The sequence below is a fragment of the Apteryx rowi genome, unplaced genomic scaffold, assembly GCF_003343035.1.
Source record: "Apteryx rowi isolate R43461 unplaced genomic scaffold, aptRow1 scaffold_821, whole genome shotgun sequence".
NCBI classification, from domain to species: domain Eukaryota; kingdom Metazoa; phylum Chordata; class Aves; order Apterygiformes; family Apterygidae; genus Apteryx; species Apteryx rowi.
The window spans coordinates 125,652-147,878 of record NW_020451118.1 but is presented as its reverse complement, the minus strand read 5'-3'; the positions used below and the strand labels follow the sequence as shown (position 1 = coordinate 147,878).

General features: G+C 47.4%; 1 protein-coding gene across 1 annotated transcript in view; it reads left to right on the top strand.

Annotated features, from left to right (window-relative positions):
- The window catches only part of LOC112977336 (deleted in malignant brain tumors 1 protein-like), a 199,336-nt gene that overhangs the window by 128,785 nt on the left and 48,324 nt on the right, over nucleotides 1-22,227 (top strand). The window lies entirely within an intron of this gene.

Sequence of the window (22,227 nt, the reverse complement as noted above, 5' to 3'; positions counted from 1 at the left end):
AGTGGGGACATGCAACCGCATTGCTCTGGGAATGGTCCTGGCCCCTCACTATGGGCTCACAAATAGGTGCAGGGGACTGGCCTGGAAATTAGCATGAAATACACTGAACATTGGAGACCAACTCTAAAGCTAGCAATTAGTCTGATGCATTTCCCTGGAGAGCTATGGACTTTGGAATCGTACTCACCCTGCATCCATGCAGATTTCATTGCTTGCATATGCTAACGTCACTTATACAGGTACATAAGACAATGGTCATTCAATTCTTACCAAGTAAAGATAAAAAAGCGTCTGAAACTGGGTTACCTGAGCATACCACACCAGCGTCTTCTCCGTGGTTGCAGATATGGTCTCCCCAGGGCTTGGCCCTGCACATGGACAGGGCATCTTCTGTCCCCACGCAGTTCATGTCATCCAGCCAGATTTGTCCAGATCCTCGTCCAAAGCGAGCCAAGCTGAGGGCAGACAATGCCGTCCTGCAGCCGAGCTCACAGCACACCACTCTGGCCTCCATTAGATCCCAGTCATCATCACACACAGTTCCCCACCGGCCATTATGAAGCATCTCCACTCTCCCAGCACAGTGGTTTGGCCCATTCACTAGGTGCAAAACATCTTTTGCAGTGCACCTGGCAGTGAACAGCCCAAAGGGCATCACATGTAGTTAAATTCCAGCATGTTAGGTACCTACAGCATCTGAAAGGTTGTATTTCCTGCTGAACACGGCCTTAGCACAGAAGTCATCTCTGCTTGTACAGAAATTTCCTTAATTTTGCTGCAACCTAGCACCTTCTGCTATGGGGTTGCATCTTTGAGCTTGTGTATGGCTCCACGCATACAAAAAAGGGGCAGCAGCTGCGAACTGCACCTACAGAAGCTCTGGTTGGGAAATAGGGAGCTTCCYCAGGAAAGGTGGTGCTACCCTGGGATAAATTCCCAGAGAGGTCATAAGGTCTTCATCCATGGGAACGTCAAAGGTTCAGCTGGACGAAGCCACAGCCTTCCTGATCTAGTGCTAGAGATAGTTGTGCTGCAAATGACAAGGGTGATAGGAGATCCCCAGGGACCCTTCCCACCAAATGCCCTGGTTGTTGACTGCTGCTAGTCTGGGAGTGGCTGACAACAGCTAGATTGTTAAGAAGTGACTGCATGAGCTTTATTCTGCTATTCATTCTGCTACAATGAATCACACACAATCCAAAAAAGAGACTTGAAAAGAGACTTGTGCTCTACTCTCTGCATTGCCTCATCCTACAGACTTGGAGGGGTTCAGTGTGGGTTTGTGCACTCACCATTAGCAATACTGACCTGCCACCGGCAGTCCTTGGAAGGAAGCTGCAACGAAGGAAAGGCAAGCTGTAAGGTCCTACCAACACCCTTATATCCCGCCAATATGTCCCTTCCCAACTACTCTCCATCCACAACAGCCCCTGTTGCTGTCCAGCCTGCAGACCAGGGCTCTTCAAATCTCCCCCTGAGACCACCAGAATGAAATGAAAGCTTCACRCACTGATCCCTGCTAGTAGCTCAGGCCTAAACTTCTTCAAAGAGACAGGGGCAGAGATGGGCATGCTGAGAAAGCCCCATGGTTTGCACCATGCAGCTCTGCAAGGAGGAGCAGTCCCTGTTAGATTGAACTTAGCTGAGGGGAATCTTATCTCCAGGGGAAACAACTTCTTTGTAAACTTTTTTGGTACCGAGACAGTGCAGAACACAGAGGAAAGCAGACCTGTGCCCCACTTTCAGCATTGCCTCTTGTACATTGCTTTCATAGCAGCTAACATTTGCAACCCGATAATACTAATGTAAGAAAAATACTGTGTTCCTGTTATAACCCACTCTCACTGAATTTGTTCAGCGCAGGTGAAAAGAGGTTCGTATCAAAGATTCTGTGAAACGGAGACACAGAAACAAGTTTGGGGTTGGGGCATGCACATTTTGGCCAAGTGTTATTTAACTCATACTTAAGATCATGCAAAATTTCCTACTGGGTCACAGAAATGGTCACTCCAAATCAGTCATTAGTCTGTCTCCATCAGTGGCACAGGAGATGCAAACTAGGCCACCTCCTGTGCCTCACTGCCTTCTTGCTTACCAACATCTAGACTTCTTATGTTAAGGATGTTCCCTTTTGTATCTGGTTTTAGACATGTTGCTCATGCTTTTGCCTAATTCCTCTCTGGACTCATTGATAACATCAGTCCCCACAATCTCCTGAGGTAGCAACTTCCAAACGCTCACAGCCTATTATGTACCCTCTGGACCATCTCTTATTCCAGTACATCCTTCCTGAGATGAGATGACCAGCATGACATACAGTACTAAAGACATGGAAGTGCCAGAGTTTTACATAGCAGCAAAATTATAACCCCTGTCTTGTTCTCAACTCCCTTCTTATGGTATCCAACTTTTTGTTGTATTCTTTTTGGCTGCTACAGAATACAAAGACAACGATTTCAAAGAACTCAACAGCTGGGTACAATAAAAGGAAAGCATTCAAAGCCAGCCATAGTGCACAATGAATTTGATGTCATTGCACTGCACAAATGTATAGCTAGATGGCAGGAAATCATTGCATTATTCAGGGCATGCATTCTCAGAAATACCACCCTGTGACTGCATTGCAGTGTCCAAACCTGCTTGAACCTCCCAGGGAGAGCATTGTGAACTGTTCTCTATAAGGCTGGAATGTATAGTCAGAGAAGCCATCAGGGTCTTTTCATGGGGTTCATTTTTCTCTGCTAATACTTCCAGTGACTATAATAGCAGTCCAGCATAGATATCTGCATTTGAGAACTTTAAGACTTTCCAAATGGCTGAGCTCTTAATCACTTTTAATACAGACTCACCCGGTGCTACCTCTCAGTCTTTGCACCTCAGTCTCTTCCTTCACTAATCTGAAGCATGCAGCCTCTTGCCCTCCCTCACATCTATGAACTAGTCTATTACAAACTGTCTCTGTAATAAAGAAAAGACTCAGGAAATAATCTGAGTCTGGGAAATCCATGCACCATAAGTCAGATGGCGGCAGCTCACAGCTTTAATTTTTTTACCTCAAATGCCTTGATACTGGCAATTATATAACTTCAGAAATGAGAAGCGAAGGGTAGAGGCTGTTGGCTTACAGCCTTGTACAACTGACTAGAACTGCTGTTTGCACAGAGGACACARGGCTGAATGTAGCCGTAGGGTGATGATTATAAGAAAAGTCTTCACATCCCCTGAAACCCAAGAATAACCTCAGAAGTCCCTGTTCCAACACACCTGATACTCCCCTTTCCACAACCAGCTGCAGGACCTCAGTCTAAAGGACTCCCAGTATCCTCCCCGGACATTTGGTGTAATGTGCCCTGGAGGCCCTGTGGGAAGCTGAAAGGGAAGCTGAAAGAGAGATAAAAAGCCACTCACCCCAGAGCCCTGCCAAGAGGACAAGGATCCTTGTGCTTCTGGATCCTGCACAGACAGCCAAGCAGCCCCTAGTGCTGTTGCAGACCATGCAGGGGCCATACCCTGACCCACTGGGAGGCCACATGTCTGGGAGGGGACAGGAGATGATCCTGGGGAGAGACTCAAGCTGTGCTTATTGTCACAATCATGACTGGGGAGAGCAGAGAGGTCAAGGAGTGTTGGAGCAGGATATAAAGCAAAACTCTCCCATCTCTGGGCCTGCCCAGACACTGACCCCACCTCTTCATCAGACTGTCCTTGGTGTCCCCAAACCTCCCCCATGGGCATCCTGAAGGAACCCCCTCCCATGTGATCCTTGCTGCAAAGATACTCAGGAGATGCAGAAGTGAATCTCCTAGAGAGGAGTGTCTCTGGTTCCCTTATTAATTACCTCATGAAGAAAGCAATGTGACTGATGAGTCAGAAGCCTCAGTGTCCTGGTACAGGAAGGCATGGACTGGAATGACACCCCCCCCCCCCCGGGACCATTTGCAGTGGACGCTATAGGGGACTGCAGGGGCAGGCTGCAAAATACAACACACATTTACATACCCTGACCTCAGATGTCCTAGGCCCACATGCAGGCATGTGAATTCCTGTTTGCACGGTACCCTAACATGCCTCAATGCCACTAGACACATATGTTATCCAGATCCCATTGCTGCTATTAAGAGAGTTGTATCCCACTCTTAAAGCTTACCTGCCATGCCCATGGGCTTGAAATGCAAGTATGTGAACTGTCAATGGGCAATGTAGGGGTATATTCAAACTTAGCAGCTGGGGAGCTGTTGTGTGGCAGATGGACTATCACTTGCACCAGGCTGGTGGATGGCCTTCCCATCTCACCTCCCAGCCCCATGCAGGGAGCCAGCTTAACCACCCTGGCCAAGCATCCAGTTCACATCAAACTCAAGCAACCCAGGGAGGTTCCCAGGATAGCTCATTAGCTGAGTAAATGAGGGAACAGAAAGCTCTGCAACAACACAAGGTTACTACCCAGCCATCTGTGGGGACCCTGGAACTGATTTCCTCTAGGCTATGCTGGGAAAATGCTAAAAAGAGAACTGTGCTTTTAGGGGTTGAGGTAAGTGGAGAATAACCCAGTGTCAAAGTGAGTGAGAATCACAGCTTTAGGAACAAGAACAAAGAAGAGCTAACTTTGCAGATCCTGTCTGCATGCTAGAGAGGGACCTCTCCACTACCCCGACACCCAATTCATTAGCAGAGAGCAGGACCAAAGGAGTAACAGGTTGGGATGGGCTGCCCATGTGGCTTAAGAGAGAATTATTCATTTTCATGTGTGTGTTCATTTCAAAGAGCCTGAAATAAAGTGTCTTGCAGCCCACCAGTGTGCAATTCTGCAGCACAAAAAAGACTGTGTTGTATGCCCCAGACTGTGGCATGACAACCAGGGTACTTGAGGGTACAAGACCTGCTGAGATAGTGTTGGGAGATTGTATAAGGGGGAAAGATCCAGCACCGCTGCAATCTCTGCTGCCCTTTGGAAGCAGCCCTTGGAGTACAATGTCATCTGAACCACATCTAGCATTGTCTGGAAGATATGATTCATTGGAATGAAGGAGTGAGATATCATGTAAGCAACAGATCCAGTGTTCAACCTTAGTCCTCAAATTCTTTTAATTAGTGATTTAGCCTTTATCCTCTCTCTTGTCTTCCTCTGACATGGGAAGGGCTGCAGCGGAAGACAGAAGTGAAGCAGGAAGGAACTAATACCTCTGATTTCCCAGTGCAGAGGTCTGAGATCTGGAGCATGGGCATGTATGACTGCTGCTGCACTTTCACCTTCAGACTCACAGGGCAGTTTGTGCTGGTTCCCACAGCCAAGCAGAACCAGCCCTCTAGGAACTGCTTTATTGTCTGGTGTGAAACCCAGGGAAGAAAGCCGTTGGTGACTCTCCCGTCCCTTCACCTCCAAACAGGTCATGCAGAACAGTTAATCTAGCCCTATCCCTTATTTTCCAGCCTGTTGAATGTTGAGGTGTGTCTTGGGACTCTCAAACCCAGAGAGAAATACAGGCCTGCTATAACAGCAGAGGCCTTGAAAAGTGGGAACACACAACTGTGTACAGGAATACAGGCATGGGAAGATAAGAGATGGGTCATAGGCTGGCACTGGAAGCATAAAGGCTATAAACAACCCASCAATGGTCACCATGCAGACCTGGATGTGGGCAGAAGCAGTTTTAGAGGTAACAAAGAATGAGCATGCAACATAGATAAAAAGCACTATACATAGTAAATTTGGATGGATGTAATATTGAGTGGCAGACCAATAAGGAAAGACTGAAGCGTAAAATTATGTCAGAAAACATATAAAAATAGCCCCAGACGAAAGACTGGTGCCATCGACCTTCAGATACAGGGAGCAATGGAAAGGTGAGCATAACACAATGAAAAGTGGTAGAAACCAGGGAGTGTGTGAATAACAATGTTAACTGCATTGTTATTGTTGAGACCTTTTCTGTATAGTAAGTTCATTTCTTTACCTTCTTTTTCTTTCTTTTTCTGTAATAAATAGATCTGGACTCATAGTGATTCTTTGATTAGACTGTTAAGATTTCAGTTGTACTAATATATTCTTAGTTTTACATATAAGGTGTGTTTCTTTTTTGCCCATAACAAGATTTTGAGTATAATCCTCCCTTCAAGCAGGTCCTGCTTGTAAGGAATTAAAACTGTTTGCTCCAGTTTATTAAGGTAGTCTTAACCAGTTAGCAGATAAAGACACTAAAAAGTATGTGTCTATATGTGATCTAGGGATGTCTACATTAGATGTCTGCATCTTGCCTCCATCCATAGCCAAAAGAGAGAATCAGGCAATTCCTGGGCACAACTCAACTCATCTCAGCCCAACTCAATGTTTAAAATGAGGCAGATAAGCTACCCCTGGGCAGGTCATTTTTCCCTGTATTGCAACACAGCCTGGGACCAAGACACATCCGTGCAGGCATTGATCAAAACTGGATTATTAACTGTTTATTCACAAAGTAAATCCAAGGTTAACACTAAGAGATACCACTCAGAGGAAGCACTTTCACAAACCCTAAACACTCATCTGTACATACCACAGCTATAGACTTGGTGAGAGAGTCCCATCTCCTCTCCAGTCCTATACAAGTGTTGTTAGTTCCCTGAGCTTTCGGCTTGTTTGGGTGTTTTATATGTTCTTCATTTCCCTAGGCACACAGATGCTTTCCACATGTCATGTAAGCCATCTCTTTGTTTTCTAGCTTCCTGATCAATCCTCTCTGGGCAGTCCAATCCCTCATTTTCCAAGGCTCTGCAACTCAGTGTGCATTCCCTGTTTCCTGCATACATACCTCTGCTCTTCTGAGGACTTGGAGATGTTCATGTTTTTCAACAATCACAACAACATTTTTAACACATCACTCATTCCATTTCCCTCTGGTTGGCTACCTATCTATTTTCAATGTACATGGAATTATTTCATGAACAGTACCGACCTGACTACATAGTGTCTATCATTATATTGCAAGTACTATCTAACAGGGTTCTGCATGGGGTCCTTCCTGGTTGCCCATAATCCCTGCCTGGTTTTTGGCAATCCCATGGAAGCAGTATCCTGCAGTATGAATTGCCCCCAGGGGGCTGGAGGTGCAGGAGGTGGTACAGAGGCTGGTACCCTCCAACAAGGGCACTGCCAGATTCTGAGCAGGGAAGAATCTAACCTGATGGCTTGACAGTCCTTGCAAGAATTTGGCCCACAGAGTTGAGAACTGGTTCTGCTCACTGCCTGAAAAAAGGCTTTTTCTGTTGCTTTCAGGCAGCTCTTTTGGGGCATGCAGCATTGGCTGCATCACTTAGAGTCTACTATCCAAAGTAGATGACCTATGACCAGTCTATGACCAATAACACCCTAACCTCCCACCAGCATCCTTCCTCTGGCAGAGTCCTGTGCTCCCAGAGTCTCAAGAAGACCAGTGTCCCCAGACGTCATGCACAGGAGAGTGTCTGGGAATGCAGCAGAAGGATGAGATCACTGCATGATCTAGTTGTCCACAAACAGAGGCGTCTAGTTACCCATAGGTCCCTTATCATATTTGCCAGCCCCACATCAATGTCCTAGACCTAGGGCATCTCAGGTGACTCTAAATATCTGTGTGTGGGATGATTTGAACTCCCAACCAGTACTGTCAGTAGGGTTTGCAAAGGTTTTCAACTTAAGAGTTGTAGGAAAACAAGCTCCAGGCATCTACTTAGGGATAAGCTGAACTGTTCTGTAGCTTCCACTGACTACAGTGAATAGCTATTAAAAAAGGGGGGGTGGGGGTGGGGGAAACACTAAAATGCTGCTTAAATGTTACAGAATAATTTTATTTTCACAAATGCACAAAAACTTGAAAGCATGAACCTGAAGGATTTCTATGCATCAAATGTCTTTTGCGTGCAGTCCTTTGGTGCCATGAGGTGTGTGTCATGCCTTATATTGCTTGGGGTGACTGACTGAGGTGGGAGGGAGATGGCTGGTGGATTAATGTCTAGAAACCCAACTCTGCAGAGAAGAGGTGGTCCAGAGCCCTCGATGGTGTCAGGGCTGCCCTATGAGACAGAGCTGCATCACCAGAGTTTTGTGTCTGGAGTGGTCACAGGCTGTGTTGACAGAGGGAAATCTCACATGAGGGAGTGGCTCTGGGGACCTCCAAAGGGATGCAGAGTGTTATGACAGTTGGAAGGACCATGCTGGAGTCAGACAGGAGCAAAGACAGCATGGGGCAGTCACAAGAGGAGACTCAACCCCTCCTAGCAGAACCAGACACAGCACTTGGTACCTGGCACTGCATAACCTGAGGACAGAACTAGCAACACAGTTTGGACCCCAAATTCTGTACTAGGCATGACACACCTGTCCTCAGAAGCATCACATCCTGACAGGTACCAAGAAGGCCCCAAGGCACCAACAACTCCTACATATCAGGGCCAAGAGCAAGCCTCACAGAGCTGATCCCCCTTGCTCCATACTCATACTGTGCACCCGACACCCTCTTCCATCCTTAGCTGGCTGTCACATGGCTGTCACAGTGTGGTGTCTTCTCCCACCAGGTGAGCTCTTTCGTTGCCAGTATCCTCAGCAGGAACTGCTCTTGCTGCCAGCTGCTCTGCTCCATGTGTTGGAAGGGAGACGTCAGAGACGAGCAGACCCTCCATGAGCACAAAGCCTGTAGAACACAGGGATTCAGTCACAGGCTTACCCCATGCATCCCAGAGAACACAGCCTGAAACGTGCCCTTTTAATGAGACAGCTAAAGGTGCTCACTCAGGAGCTGCTTTTGCAGGGGGCTGATACCCCTCATACCCCTCTCTAGACACAATCTTCAGCATTTGGCAAAGAAATGGGAAACATCTGGCCCTGAAAAGGATGTCTCCCTCATCTGATCATACACAAGCCTATAAGTAACACCCATACCAATGAGACAGATGGGTAAAGGACATGCTCTCCTGGACTCCAATGCAGAGTTCACAGCAGAATTCACAGCAACTTCTCTGAATTACCCAACCCTTTGTAGTTTGTCTCTCTTGGCCCCTTCCTGCTATCCTGTCCCTTTTCCGAGGTGAAAAAAGGTAGAGGACTGCACTGATAAAACTGGCAGCATGAGGAAGAGTTTGGGACAGCCCCTGATCCTTCCTTTCATCTCTCAGAAAGGACAATGCATGGCTGTTCAACATGGGCATCCTGGTTTCCAGAAGTGTCCACCACATCCCTAAAAGTTCAGAAATGAAACAGCTCCTGGTCCTTTCTCACTGCTTGGACAAATGGTGAAATATTCCAGGTGCCATTCCAAAGAGGCAGCTGGGAATCAGCAGAGCTGCCCTTTGCATGAGGTAAATGAGCCCATGTAATGTAAAGTTTGTGCAGGCAGCAGAAGGAAATGCAGGACAACATTCAACAAGGCACTCCCATACCAAGGTCAGTTCCACCACCAAGTGTATCATAACCCAAAGTTAATAACCCTAAGATGTCATAAGATGTCATAACCCAAAGATAGGGTCAAAGCGAAAGGACAAAACTGGGAAGAAGAAGAACGACAGAAGGGTGAAAGGGACCAGGAAAGAAGAGGTCAAAGCAGAACAGGAAGTTCCTTTAGAAGTCAAAGCAGAACAGGAAGTTCCCTTCAATATGAGCCAAAGGAATATTCTTCTGTTCAAAGGTTTACTGACATCAACATTTTGAACAAACCTCATTTCCAGCCACCTTCTTCTTCTACAAATTCTGCTTCCCTCTTCATCTACAGCATAGCTCACCTGGAGTGGAATTAAAATCCCTATTTTGTATTCTTCTCCTCTTCTGGTACAGAACAACCCCACAAAGCAGTATCAAGACTGGTGCCATGATTGAGACAAGCAATGGGAGCAGTGGCAGAGGCTGTGAAGATTGAGGTATAACAGGGCCTGTGGGGAGAAAGTAAAACTCTGTTCATACAGAGCTAATTCAAGAGAGAAAAACAAATTTCTCAGCAGTGCACAAGAATAAGACAAAAAGGACACAACTTACACCATGGCAGGTTCCCATGAGACAGTGGAAAATAATTTTTCCCGCATAAGAGTGGCTAAATATTAGAACAGAGACAGGAAAGGCAGTGGATCTCCATTCTTGGAGACCTTCACACCTTATCTGGTGAAGGCCACAAACAACATGGTCTAATTGTGAGTGGGAGATTAGACCAAACCTCTCCAGAGATTGCTTCCAACCTACATTATTCTGTGATCCTTGAATTCAGGAAAGAAGATTCAGAGAAAGCTTCTGCTAAGTCCCTGTCATCATCACACACAGTCCCCTACATGCTGTGGTACAGCACCTCCAGCTGCCCATTGCATTGGTCACAGTCATTCGAAACTCACATGCATGCACCATCAGGGAAACATCACAACTGTCTTTGCCTCAGGGGTGGACTGCTGAGGACGTCAAAGTCCATTCAATGTGCCTTCAGTGCTCCAAGCACGGCACTTTGTAGAGTGATTTATTCCCAGTGGGCACTGCTAGGGCTGGACCATCTCCAAATGGTCCTTTCTGCAAATCACATCCCACAGTTGCTGGTTTCTTTTTTCAAAGAAGCCTCAGTGACCATTCTAGATTGAGGTGTCTGCAGAACGTACAGCCTACATAAGGGAGAGAGCTTTCAAGTCCACATAGTTCCCAAGCAGGTGCCTCCTTACTTGGTAATTCACTGAATGAAGACAACCTTCTCAGAAAGACATGGTCTGTGCCCAGAGATACCTCTCTGTCCCCACTGACCTTGAGCAGAGCCCAGAGGACTTGCAACTCTTCAGACTTTTCCAAAGGCAAGTGGGAAGAGAGGGGCAAGGCTGGATACTGAGATAAGTTTTTGCAACATCAACCATGACTTTCAGATTCCCAGTTCAGCCATGAGGGTGTTCCACATCCACATGCTGTAGTTTTGCAGGTAGAAGTCCTCCTTTTTCTATCCTGGAAGGTTTTCATCATAAAGAAGATTTCCTAGTGTCAGGATCATTCCCCATCACCTCATGCTGAGTGAATACTCAAAAATCCCTGTCCTCTGGGATGAAGGTGTTGACCATAGTGCTAAACACAACTCCATTGTGTCAGATGGAGTCTAAAAGTGTAGGATCCAGCTTGTGCTGGATGAAATTCCATCTTTGTTCTCTCTCCTGAGCCACTGACAAGTGCACAGTCTCAGAGCTGCACTGACTCAGCTTAAACAAGGGGATAATGGCAGCACGCTTTGCTGCCTGACTAAACCATTTTCCAACATGATAGTGGCCACATTACCTGAGCACACTACACCAGCGTCTTCTCCGTGGTTGCAGTTGTGTTCCCCCCATGGCCTGGCCAGGCACTCTGAGAGGGTGTTTTCCCCCCCTGTGCAGTTCACATTGTCCAGCCAGATGGCGTTATGTCCTTGCCCAAATCGAGCTTTGCCAGGGGCCAAGAGTGCCGTTCCACAGCCCAGCTGCTGGCACACCACTGCAGCGTCCTTTATGTCCCAGTCRTCATCACACACAGTTCCCCAAAGCTCCTTGTGATGCACTTCGACTCTCCCAGCACAGAGATTTGAGCCATTCACCAGTCGCAGTGCTGTGGGATCTGAAATGGGAGAAGACTCACACTTTTTGCAAGTGGACACAAAGCCTTCATTCTTTGGAGATACCTTCATTGATTGCCTCTTTCCATTCCTGCACTGTTCACTGTGATCATGTGAGTAATGTGCATCACCAAGTTTTGCAYCTTTTCTGATACTTTCCGCTGAGGAACTTTTCTCTGCATTTCCAGCCATTGAGAATGACATGTCTGAAAGCCTGTGTAATGGAAATGATCCTGCAATTTAGACCCCCTTGGCACCAAACCCCTAGCAGTGGAAATGGTTCTGTGCTCACACACCATGCTGCTGTGGTGCTTGGGTATGGTGAATCACTCAGACCTTTGAGAAGGAAGTGCCCAAACATCCCCAAACACTGGAGAGACTTTGAATATTTAAACCCAGGTTTTAGTTTAACATGAGCTAGAATAAGATAATTTATGGAATAAAGAAAATTCAGACATGCTTTCTGGAAAAGAATAAAATCCCAATGTACCTTTGCAGGATGAGTCCTTTCTTCCTATCCTGCTCTCAMCCTAACAATTTTTTAGTGGCTTTCTGGACTGCAACAAAATCTAAATCTCATCCTCTAGGTCCCTAGAGAAAGTATCTTTCTTYCCATCTCCTCACAGACTTGGTCATATGTCTCTCATTTGCTTTTTTTTCCTTTTSTCCAGCACTAACTCAGTGTTTTTCAGGTTGCTCTAGTCTTCCACTTCCCCAAGGTTTCACTGGCAAGCACAGCCACTGAACAAGGTAGACAGGTCCTCTGAAGAACAGCCATCCCAGCTCTACTTTGGGGTTTGATGTTGCACAAGCCCAGAGGAGAGCATGTCACCAGCAAAGCCACCATTCCCCCTTCCTACAACACAGTCCAATGCTTCCCCTACTTGGGAAGAAGAATTACCTGAGCACACAACACCAGCATCTTCCTCATGGTTGCAATTAGCTGGTTCCCCAGTCTTGGACCTGCATTGAGAGAGGATGGATTCTGTCCCTGTGCATTCAACATCATCCATCCAGATATGGTCTGACCCTTGTCCAAACTGAGCCGAGCCTGGAGCTGATATGGCCATACCACAGCCCAGCTGCTGGCACACAACTTCAGCATCACTCAGGTCCCAGTCATCATCACATACAGTTCCCCACTGTTGCTTATGAAGCACCTCAACTCTCCCAGAGCAGCGACTGGAGCCATTCACCAGCCGGAGCTGAGCTGGTCCTGAAATTAGGAAAGGTCAGGTCAAACACATAAATTCTTGTAGCTCACCAAAGAGCATGAGGAAGATGGGACCTCAGACCAAAGCCACCTGCAATGTGATGTAGAGATTATCACTGGCAAACATACAAGCATCTAATTCCATTTTAAGTGCCCTCGGGTATCCAAGATAAATGGGTTTCTCTATTGAGTTATCCACATGCTTCCCTAAAGGGACACAATGGTGTACTGACTCCATCAGTGTCACTAACATTGCTCCTTGCAGAGCTGCACCATGAAGGGATATGGGGGTAGCTTACCTAGGCACACCACACTGGCATCTTCTCCATGGTTACAGTTACTCTCTCCCCATGGYCTGGCCCCACACTCAGAGAGGGCAGCCTCTGAACCTGTGCAGTTCACATCATCCAGCCAGATGGGCTCATATCCCAGCCCAAACCGAGCTCTAGGTGGAGCAGATATGGCCGTCCCACAGCCCAGCTGCCGGCACACAACTTCTGCATCATCCAAGCCCCAGCTGTCATCGCATACACTTCCCCATTGCTGGTTATGCAGCACCTCAACTCTTCCAGAACAGCGATTTGAGCCATTCACCAGCCGGACCTCAGATGGGTCTGAAATTGGAAGAGATAGAGATGCTATATCATGCTGGTAGTCCTAGTGAGGGAGAGACCAAGTGTAYGATGTGACATGGAGAATGACTCCCCACATGTTCAACACTTATCTTAGCTCAGTGTTAGAGATTCAGGGATTCTCATGTGGAAAGAGCATTGCCATAGACAAGCAGCAAAGATTGGTCCAGTAAGCTTCTGCAGTGTTAGTACCCACTAATTCATCAGCAGATGAGCAGCAGCTACCTGAGCACACCACACCAGCATCTTCTCCATGGTGGCAATTATGGACTCCTTTAGGCTTGGCTCTGCATTCAGAGAGGGCAGCTTCTGTCCCTGTGCAGTTGACCTCATCCAGCCAGATGTGGCCACGTCCCCGCCCAAAGTGAGCCAAGYTGGGGGCTGAGACTGCTGTCCCACAGCCCAGCTGCCGACACACAACTTCTGCRTCACTTAATCCCCACTCGTCGTCACACACTGTCCCCCACTGATGCTGATGAAGCACTTCAACTCTCCCTGCACAGCGACTTGGGCCATTCACCAGCCGAAGTGCCATTGGGTCTGAAAGAAAGACATGAATGACCTTGTAGGAAGAGCATATGGAGATAACCCTAGCCATGAGATCTCATGCAGGACTGCTGTGCACTGTACTCTAAACTCCCTGACATGATACCTTCATGAAATGGCAGGACCAGAGATTCCCATTGAACCCAGCACAGTCATTTCCACCAGGTGAACACAGTCAGAAGCTCAGTAGCTATTTACTTGAGCTGAAAACTAGCCAGAAAAAATGGGGGAARCAGCAGGGATAGGATCTTCCTTGTGGTTACAACCACTCCTTGCAGCAGGGACCTTATTCTCATTTCCTTGCCTGCTGGAGAAAATAGTTATGTATATCCTCAGTGGCAGCAGGMTACAGACATGCAGGAGGAAAGTGGCAGGGGGTTACCTGAGCACACCACACTGGCATCTTCCCCGTGATGACAGCTGTGGACTCCCCATGGTTTGGCTCTGCACTCAGTAAGGGCAGACTCTGTCCCAGAGCAGCTCACTTCCTYCAGCCAGATGGGGTCATAGCCTCTGCCAAATCTAGCCCAGCCTGGAGCAGATATTGGAGCACCACAGCTCAGCTGCCAGCATACCACTTTAGCATCTTCCAAGTCCCAGCCATCGTCGCACACRGTTCCCCACTGCTGGTGGTGAAGCACCTCAACTCGCCCAGCACACCGATTCGGGCCATTCACCAGCCGTAACTCTGTGGGCTCTAAAGGGGGAATGAGCAAAATGAATAAATGGGGATATTGTGTGCCTCAGTCCTATGAAGCAGATGCCCTGCTGCTGTTTGCAACTATGTGAAATCATACAATGCACAAGTGCATAACAGTGCTTCCCCCATTCAAATCAGCCTCTACAGTCAGAAACAACAGAGGAAAAGAAAGACCTGGTTCTTTTCACTAATGACAGGATGGCTACCAGCTGCCAGTGCACTGTGGAGAAGGTAAAAGCCTTGTAGGATGCATCATGGAGAGTGTTTCCCATGGAGAAAACAGGAGGCAATGCCAGGAAGACTCTTGGACACCTGGTTCAAACTATGAACGTCAGAACAAACATAAGTAGGCCTGCTAGRGTGATCGCATTTCCCTAGGAGAACACATCTAAGAGGAAAGATTTTAAAAAGCAGTATTTACAATAGCAAAATGAAGGCTGGACAGGGACATGACTTCACTCTGTCAATACATAAGGGAAGTGAAGAACAAAGAAAGAGGAGAACTGGCCAAGCTGACAGCAGATGCTGGCAAAGAGCAGAGCAGTATCAAGCATCTACCAGCATATTTTGGCTGGAGGCAATAGGAGAGGCACCAGGCTAGCAGGGTCTTGAAATTTAACTGGTTTTAAGACTGCACTCATGACAGAGAGCCCAATAGGTGTTTGCCTTCAATACATGCATAAAACATGAGGACAAGGAGAGTCTTTCCATGGTACTTTCTTGTTTGCTTTGCTCTGCTACAGCTCCTTGCAAAGTATTTCTTGAAGTCGCCCAGATTTGCTCTTCTGGTAACATAGGACTGGCATCCCATTGCAAGCTGAAGGGATAGTGAGGATGTCTTTCAACCCTGAACCACCTCTAGGGGTCAAAAAGAACCTTGGGACATAGAGTTGGAATGGCCTGGATCCATGTGCCATGGGTGTCAATGACCAAATGACTGCTCTGAGCACATGTATTTAAACATCCAGAGCAAGTTCACATGATGGGCATGGTGATCCACTTGTGAGCTGATACATTTTAAGGTGTCAGAAAGAGAAATAGCACAAACAGGTAAGAATGCATCCAGATAATCTGTTGATATGATGCCTACAGGAAGAGTTACCTCACCTCCCAACCATTTTGACTGTTGCTCACAATGGTATTATACACAAAGGAAAACAATATGTACAGAGGGAAACAAACTGAAATTAAATGCAGGTGGCCCTACAGAAAAATTGTCCCTGAAGCCATGACCTGGACTAGACTCACCTGAGCACACAACACCAGCATCTTCTCCATGGTCACAGTTATGGGCTCCCCAGGAATTCAAACCACATTCAGTGATGGCACCTTCTGTCCCTGTGCAGTTCACCTCATCCAGCCAGATGGGATCATGCCCTTGCCCAAACTGAGCCTTGCCAGGGGCTGATATGGCCATCCCACAGCCCAGTTGCCTGCAAACCACTTCTGCATCACTGAAGCCCCAGTTGTCATCACACACAGTTCCCCACTGCTGGTTGTGGTGAACTTCAACTCTCCCTGAGCAGCGGCTGGAACCATTCACCAACCGGAGCTGAGTTGGTTCTGAAAAGAGACAAGTGCCAAATATCCAAATGTCTCAGGAGACATGACTGCAACTGCCCTGGAGTCAGGACTCTGTTGCTTAAATCATCACAGAATCTCACGGCCAAAGGATGAAGAAGTTACAGTCCTACAACAAGAAGAGCAGGCTCTCCTCATGCACTCCCCTCCTCCCCACATTCACAGTCCCTTGGGAGGCAGTGTAACATCAGGGCAGATGTCACCTTTGAAGCTCCCTGTTCCCTTCCCTTTTTCAGCCAGACAGTCAGGGATTCTTCCCATCTCCACTTATAGRACTGCAATGTAGACATCTATATCYAGGACCATCTCAAAGCACTTCTGCAGCACAGCACCTTTCCTAGCACCTTCCCCATGGGAAAAAAAAAAAAAAGAAAAGAAAAAAAAGAAAAAAAATGTGATAGCCTGGGCACCAGCCCTGATGGGACAGGAATCAGAGTTACCTGAGCATTCAACACTAGCATCCTCTCCATGGTTGCAGTTATGATTTCCCCAGGATCTGGCCCGGCACAGAGAAAGGGCAGCCTCCGTCCCAGCACAGCTCACTTCATCCAGCCAGATGTGGCCTGACCCCTGCCCAAAGTGAGCTCCAGTTGGAGCTGACAGTGCTGGGCCACAACCCAGCTCTCTGCATGCCACCTCAGCATCCGTCAGGTTCCAGCTGTCATCACACACAGTGCCCCACTCTTGATCATGAAAGACTTCGACTCTGCCAGAGCAGAGGTCTGAGCCATTCACCAGCCTGATCAGGATCGCATCCGGTTTGGGTGCCCCTGCAAACATGCCCAGAGAGCAAATGGTCAGGGACCTTGCTGGGCATGCAATTACCCTCAATGCTTAGGAGTAGCATCTTCCACTAGGCAAGTCTGGAAGGCATCCAACAGTTCGGATGTGTGCATGGAGGGATTAATCACTGTGCAGCCAGAGAGTGGTGAGGCTGAGAAATGGGCAAGGAGATGCAGCCTCGATGTTTTCAACACGGAATAAAACAAACAGATGCAAGAGATGTGGGGGGAACATGAGAGCTTTGGAAGCTGAGAACAGCATTTAGAAATTRTCTGGAGCAAAGGTGTAAAGAGGCTGATTCTTCACAAAATCATGGGGGGAGTCATTTTGCCTATCTGTAGGGATGGAATTGAGCTCAAAATTAACAGTCCTATCTGTTGGTGACCATATGTATGTGTCTATCTGTGAGCTGAAATGCCTACACTCATGATACAATCAGAGGACACCCAGTCAACAGTGTCTATGGATGATGGAGTTATTCATCTTGTCTTAACACAGATGCTGAAGGAGAACCAGGTGCTCCAACAAATGAAGGCATCTGCTCTAGGATGGCATGAGTCATATCTCAAACACTACTGGCCATATTGACTAGACATGATTATAAAGGCAGCCTGCATTCAGTTCCAAAGAGGCAATGACTGTGAACTCAGATATTTAGATAGGTTAATTCAAACCTGGATTGACAGTCTGAGGAAGGAACTGCAGGCTGCATGAGAGAGAAGACTTCATTGCTAGGACTGAACTTGCTACAGCATTGGGCTCCACTATGACAGAGGATCGGGGCAGTTTGACATTAGCAGGACCACATCCTAGCCATGCTTTGTGCTCTGGTCACACAGGGCCTTCTGGTATCCCATAAGGTCAGCCATGACCAAGAAGGAGGAACTTTAGTTTGCCTTGTTATCTTTTAATCCTTCCTCTGCCAGACCACACTGATATCCACAGTATGTGAAGCAAGATGTGATGGGATCGAGACTTACCTGAGCACACAACGCTGACGTCTTCTTCATGCCCACAGTTGTGGACTCCCCAGGGCTGGGCCTGACATTCAGAAAGAGTGACTTCTGTCCCCACACAGTGCACGTTGTCCAGCCAGATGGGGTCTGCTCCTCGCCCATATCGAGCACCACCAAAGGCCGACAGTGCCATCCCACAGCCCAGTTGCCTGCACACCACACGGGCTCCAGCTAGGTCCCAGTGATCATCACACACCGTCCCCCAGGTACCATTGTAAAACACCTCCAGCCGACCCGTACAAGAATCAGGGCCATTTACGAGTCTTACTTGGGCAGCACCTGAAGCTGAAAATGAAGGAAAGAGATGGAAAGGAAATGTTAATGAGAAACCTTGGGGAAAAAAAAGCTAAACAACAGCCTGGAGTGCACTTCCTTTTTCAACAGTCTCTACCTGTTGACTGAGAGGAATAGGGAAGAACCAGCAAGAGAGAAAGATGTGAATGGTGACAGAGCAGCGGGAACATGTTTGTCAAGAGACAGTAGAACACAAAACCAGAGTGACCCAGGCACCGCCTGGTCTACTGTCTATTTCTGCATAATGTTATGATTTTGCTTACATAAACAAAAGAAGGATTGCTAACAGTCCCATGCAGCCTAGCTCCCCTGTTCCTCTAACAGAAATGCATGATGACTCTATCAGGGGAATACTTTTTACAGGGCCACATGGAAGCCAGCTCTTAGGAAAATCCCAGGCTTTTCCTGCTAGAGACAGATGAGAACACAGTCCCTCAAAACCAGTAAGGCCAAAATGCTTTAAGGTGTTTTGCTTACTGATTCCTGTTCAAGTGCCTGTCTCTACACAGGTTTTAGGGTGAACTTACAAATCTAAATATAACACCCATAGCTGCACATGTAATTGAGTTATAGGCTCTTTGCAGGAGCAATTTTGAGCAAGAATACACAGTAAARGCCATAGAAATGTAGGAAAAAATACTGACACACTTCAAACATCCCCTTCAAAAAGATGTCCTAGCATAAACAGTTCCAGAGAGGTCTTTACTGGCACAGACAGCAGAAGAGAACATAAAGGACATGAACCTGCCAAAACACAGTAAAATGTCTCCCAGAAAATGACTATGTCCAGCTGAGATCACCCCCTGCAGAAATTGTCCCAGAAGATCCAAGGAGATCCAGCCAAAAAAGTATGGGCACTGCATGACCTCAGGCAAAGGTTCACAGGTCAAGAAAGGATAAAAGGGACTGCAAGCAGACATGGGTGAAGATGCAAAAATGGAAGATAAAAGCTTTGACAACAGCCTAAAACTCTGAAAGTCCYGATATATAAGTGGAAACACTTTGGTCTATAAATAGTGAGAGGTTACCAGGTGATGTGCCAGAGATGCTATACAAACAGCTCTACCTGACTGCCCTTGGGCTGGTTTATTTTCTGAAAGCACCTGTCTTGGTTTCTCAGGTCAGCCTGGCCCAAGCACAACAGTTCTGCTTGGTAGTTCTGCATGTGCCCCACTTCCTGCTATACCCAGCAAACCATGGATGTTACTCACACATCACTTTCTAAATGTGTGCCTTATAAATTTGTAGTAACAACAATTAAACTGCACAGAAATAAAGAGGAGCAACAGCACTCCAGTGTTATGCATCCCCAAAATGTATGCAACAAGCATTGGGGGACATGCAAGGAAATGCAAGAGCACAGCAGCAGGCAGGGAACATGCTGTCCAGTGCAAAAGRCACTCACCACATAGCCCTGCCAAGAGGATGAGGATCTCTGCAGTCACAGGTCCAGCATGGGCAGACAGCCTTTTGTCCATGGGATGTCCAGTCAGGAGCTAAGGCTTTTGCAGAAGCCAGTCCCAGCCTTGTGCAGGAAGAGATGGGCTCAGCAAAGGCTGAGCTCAGTTCCACCATCACCAGCTGGAGAGGAAATAAAGCAAAGATCTAACAGAGGGAATTGTGTGAGAACACTTTCTGCACTGGTCCTTCCCCCTGCTTGTTGCCTCTCTTCCCCACAGTTACACTTGCATCACATAGAGTCAGATTTATGAAAGGGAACTGAATCTTCTGCTTTCAGCTTTATCCTTGGTGGCAAACAAGCATGCTCTGGGATCAACTACTGTTAGCCCTTGGGGTAATTGTCCTATGGGTTCACTTCACAAGAGGACATCTGAGACAGGATAGAGAAGCCTGGGGGAGGCCTGCAGGGCTTGCATTTAGGGTCTTATCTTCATGTCAAAAAGTTTACCTGAGGTAATATCCTACTTTCTCACAATGCTGACTATAGAGTCAACTCTGGGATATAGCTCCCTTTGGAGACTTCCCATAAAGACCAAGGCTTCTGGATGGTAGAATGGTAACAACCATTCAGGAGTGTCTTAGAGCCCTGAGAGAGGCAGCAAGTGCTCTTGGGGGGGGGGGGGGGGAGATGTCTCTTCCACTTCCAGCATAGAGGCAATTTCTTTTGAACTTTAAGCAGGAATTCAGCCCAAACCTACTGAACCTGTCCAAAAAATGTCCTTTTCTCCCTCTCCAGAGCAAATGTGCACAGCAAGACTGCTTCTAGCCTGCAGATGTGCCTGTGTGTGTACTCTGAACCTCCAGCCACCACCCTACCATGATCCTGCCATTGCTGCTCTGTGAACTGCAGGTCAGCAGCAACACAACCACGCTGCACTGAACCAAGGAGACCCTGACTGGCAACAGCTCTGCACAGGACTGCCTGATTATTAATAGCTGAGAAGAGGATGCCAGATTCCATTTCCTCCTGCCTGGCTCTTGTTCTCTTTTTCCTCCTGTGGGGTGGASGAAAGGAATAGTTTCAGCACAGAGTAGGCACAAACCAGTGTGAGAGCCTGTGAAATACTCAGCTCTGAAGCATGGGAGGGATGGTGGAAGAGACACACTGACTGGGGTTCCAGAGCATCCTACCCCATTCCCCTGCTGCCTCCCTGCTGGTCATGGGCCTAAGCGGCCATCTTCCCCATGACTCTTACTCCTCTTCAGCCTCAACTAGACAGGGCATGGGATGGGATCTCTGTGATTCACCCCAGGATTTCAACCATGCCTTGATGGGGACAGGTTGAGGAAATGGCTGAGGCAGATACTGATTTAGGGCTGCTATTAGGATTTAGCATTGGGTTTATTCCTGCCAACAGACCTCAGGTTGAGCTATGATTTCAGTTTTGGTCTTGGCTTAAGGTAGACAAGGCRAGGCTTAGATCTAAGGCACATGATAAAGGTAGGGATAGTGCTAATGCATCAGTGAACCTGAACTCATCACCTGTAACTTTAATCTAGTCTAAGCCAAACACTTTGACAGCYCATGAAGTCAGTGGAAAGGAATCTCCACAGAGGTCTGTGATGACTGGTTGATATAAACCACCCCCAGAAACTCTTGTCTCATTGCAAATGGGTCCAAGGAAACTTTCAAATGGAGGGTGGAAGGCAAAACAARCTTATTTTCCTTTTTTGCTCCCCCCTCCACCCCTGCCAGTGGTAAAAAGATCAGTTCGATACACCTAAATTGGTACAAAGGCATGAAAAAAATTAAGCCACAATTTGCTGCATCCACTTTGCTTGGGTTTTAAGATATTTCCTGCACTGCCTCTGCATAGGACACTGATTTCTGGTCAGCATCCTCTTGCATCCCCTCTTCTTCATGGGGGTCCTAAGTAGCATGAGCATCTTTTGCAGCCCATAACTGTGATGACAAATCAGGTCCTGGACCATAGTGCTTCTGCCTCTGACAGCAGTCATTTTGGCAGTCTGCCTGAAGGGAGCAGCTTCCAGCTGGGAAGAGCAAAGCAAAAAAAAAAAACCATTGTCCCATCCTCTGGCTCCCCACAGGGTAGAAGGCATATGTGCCTCCATCTCAGACACTCAAATCCCCCCCCAAAATTCCTCCTGAAAGCACACAGGAYAGTTCTTTTAGTGGGAAAGGAGTGGGAGGCAGAAACCCCGTCCTCCCCACAAAGTCCCCATCCTGCTCTCAAAGGGCAATTGTCCAGAAAGAGGGGTGYCACACTGGGAAAAAGAAGGGGCTAGTCCCATCATGTGTAGTCAGGCTGCAAGATTTGTGAATAGGGCAAATTACTGGGGGGGTCCAACTTTATCACCACTCAGAACTGCAAGAGACCTGCATCCACCCAGGCCTGGGGCAGGAACCAATTGCTGGGCTTCCATGGGGAGGGCACCCCATGGCAAATATCAAAGAGCTCTTGCACATGCAYTTGAGCTTTGAAGCCAGAAC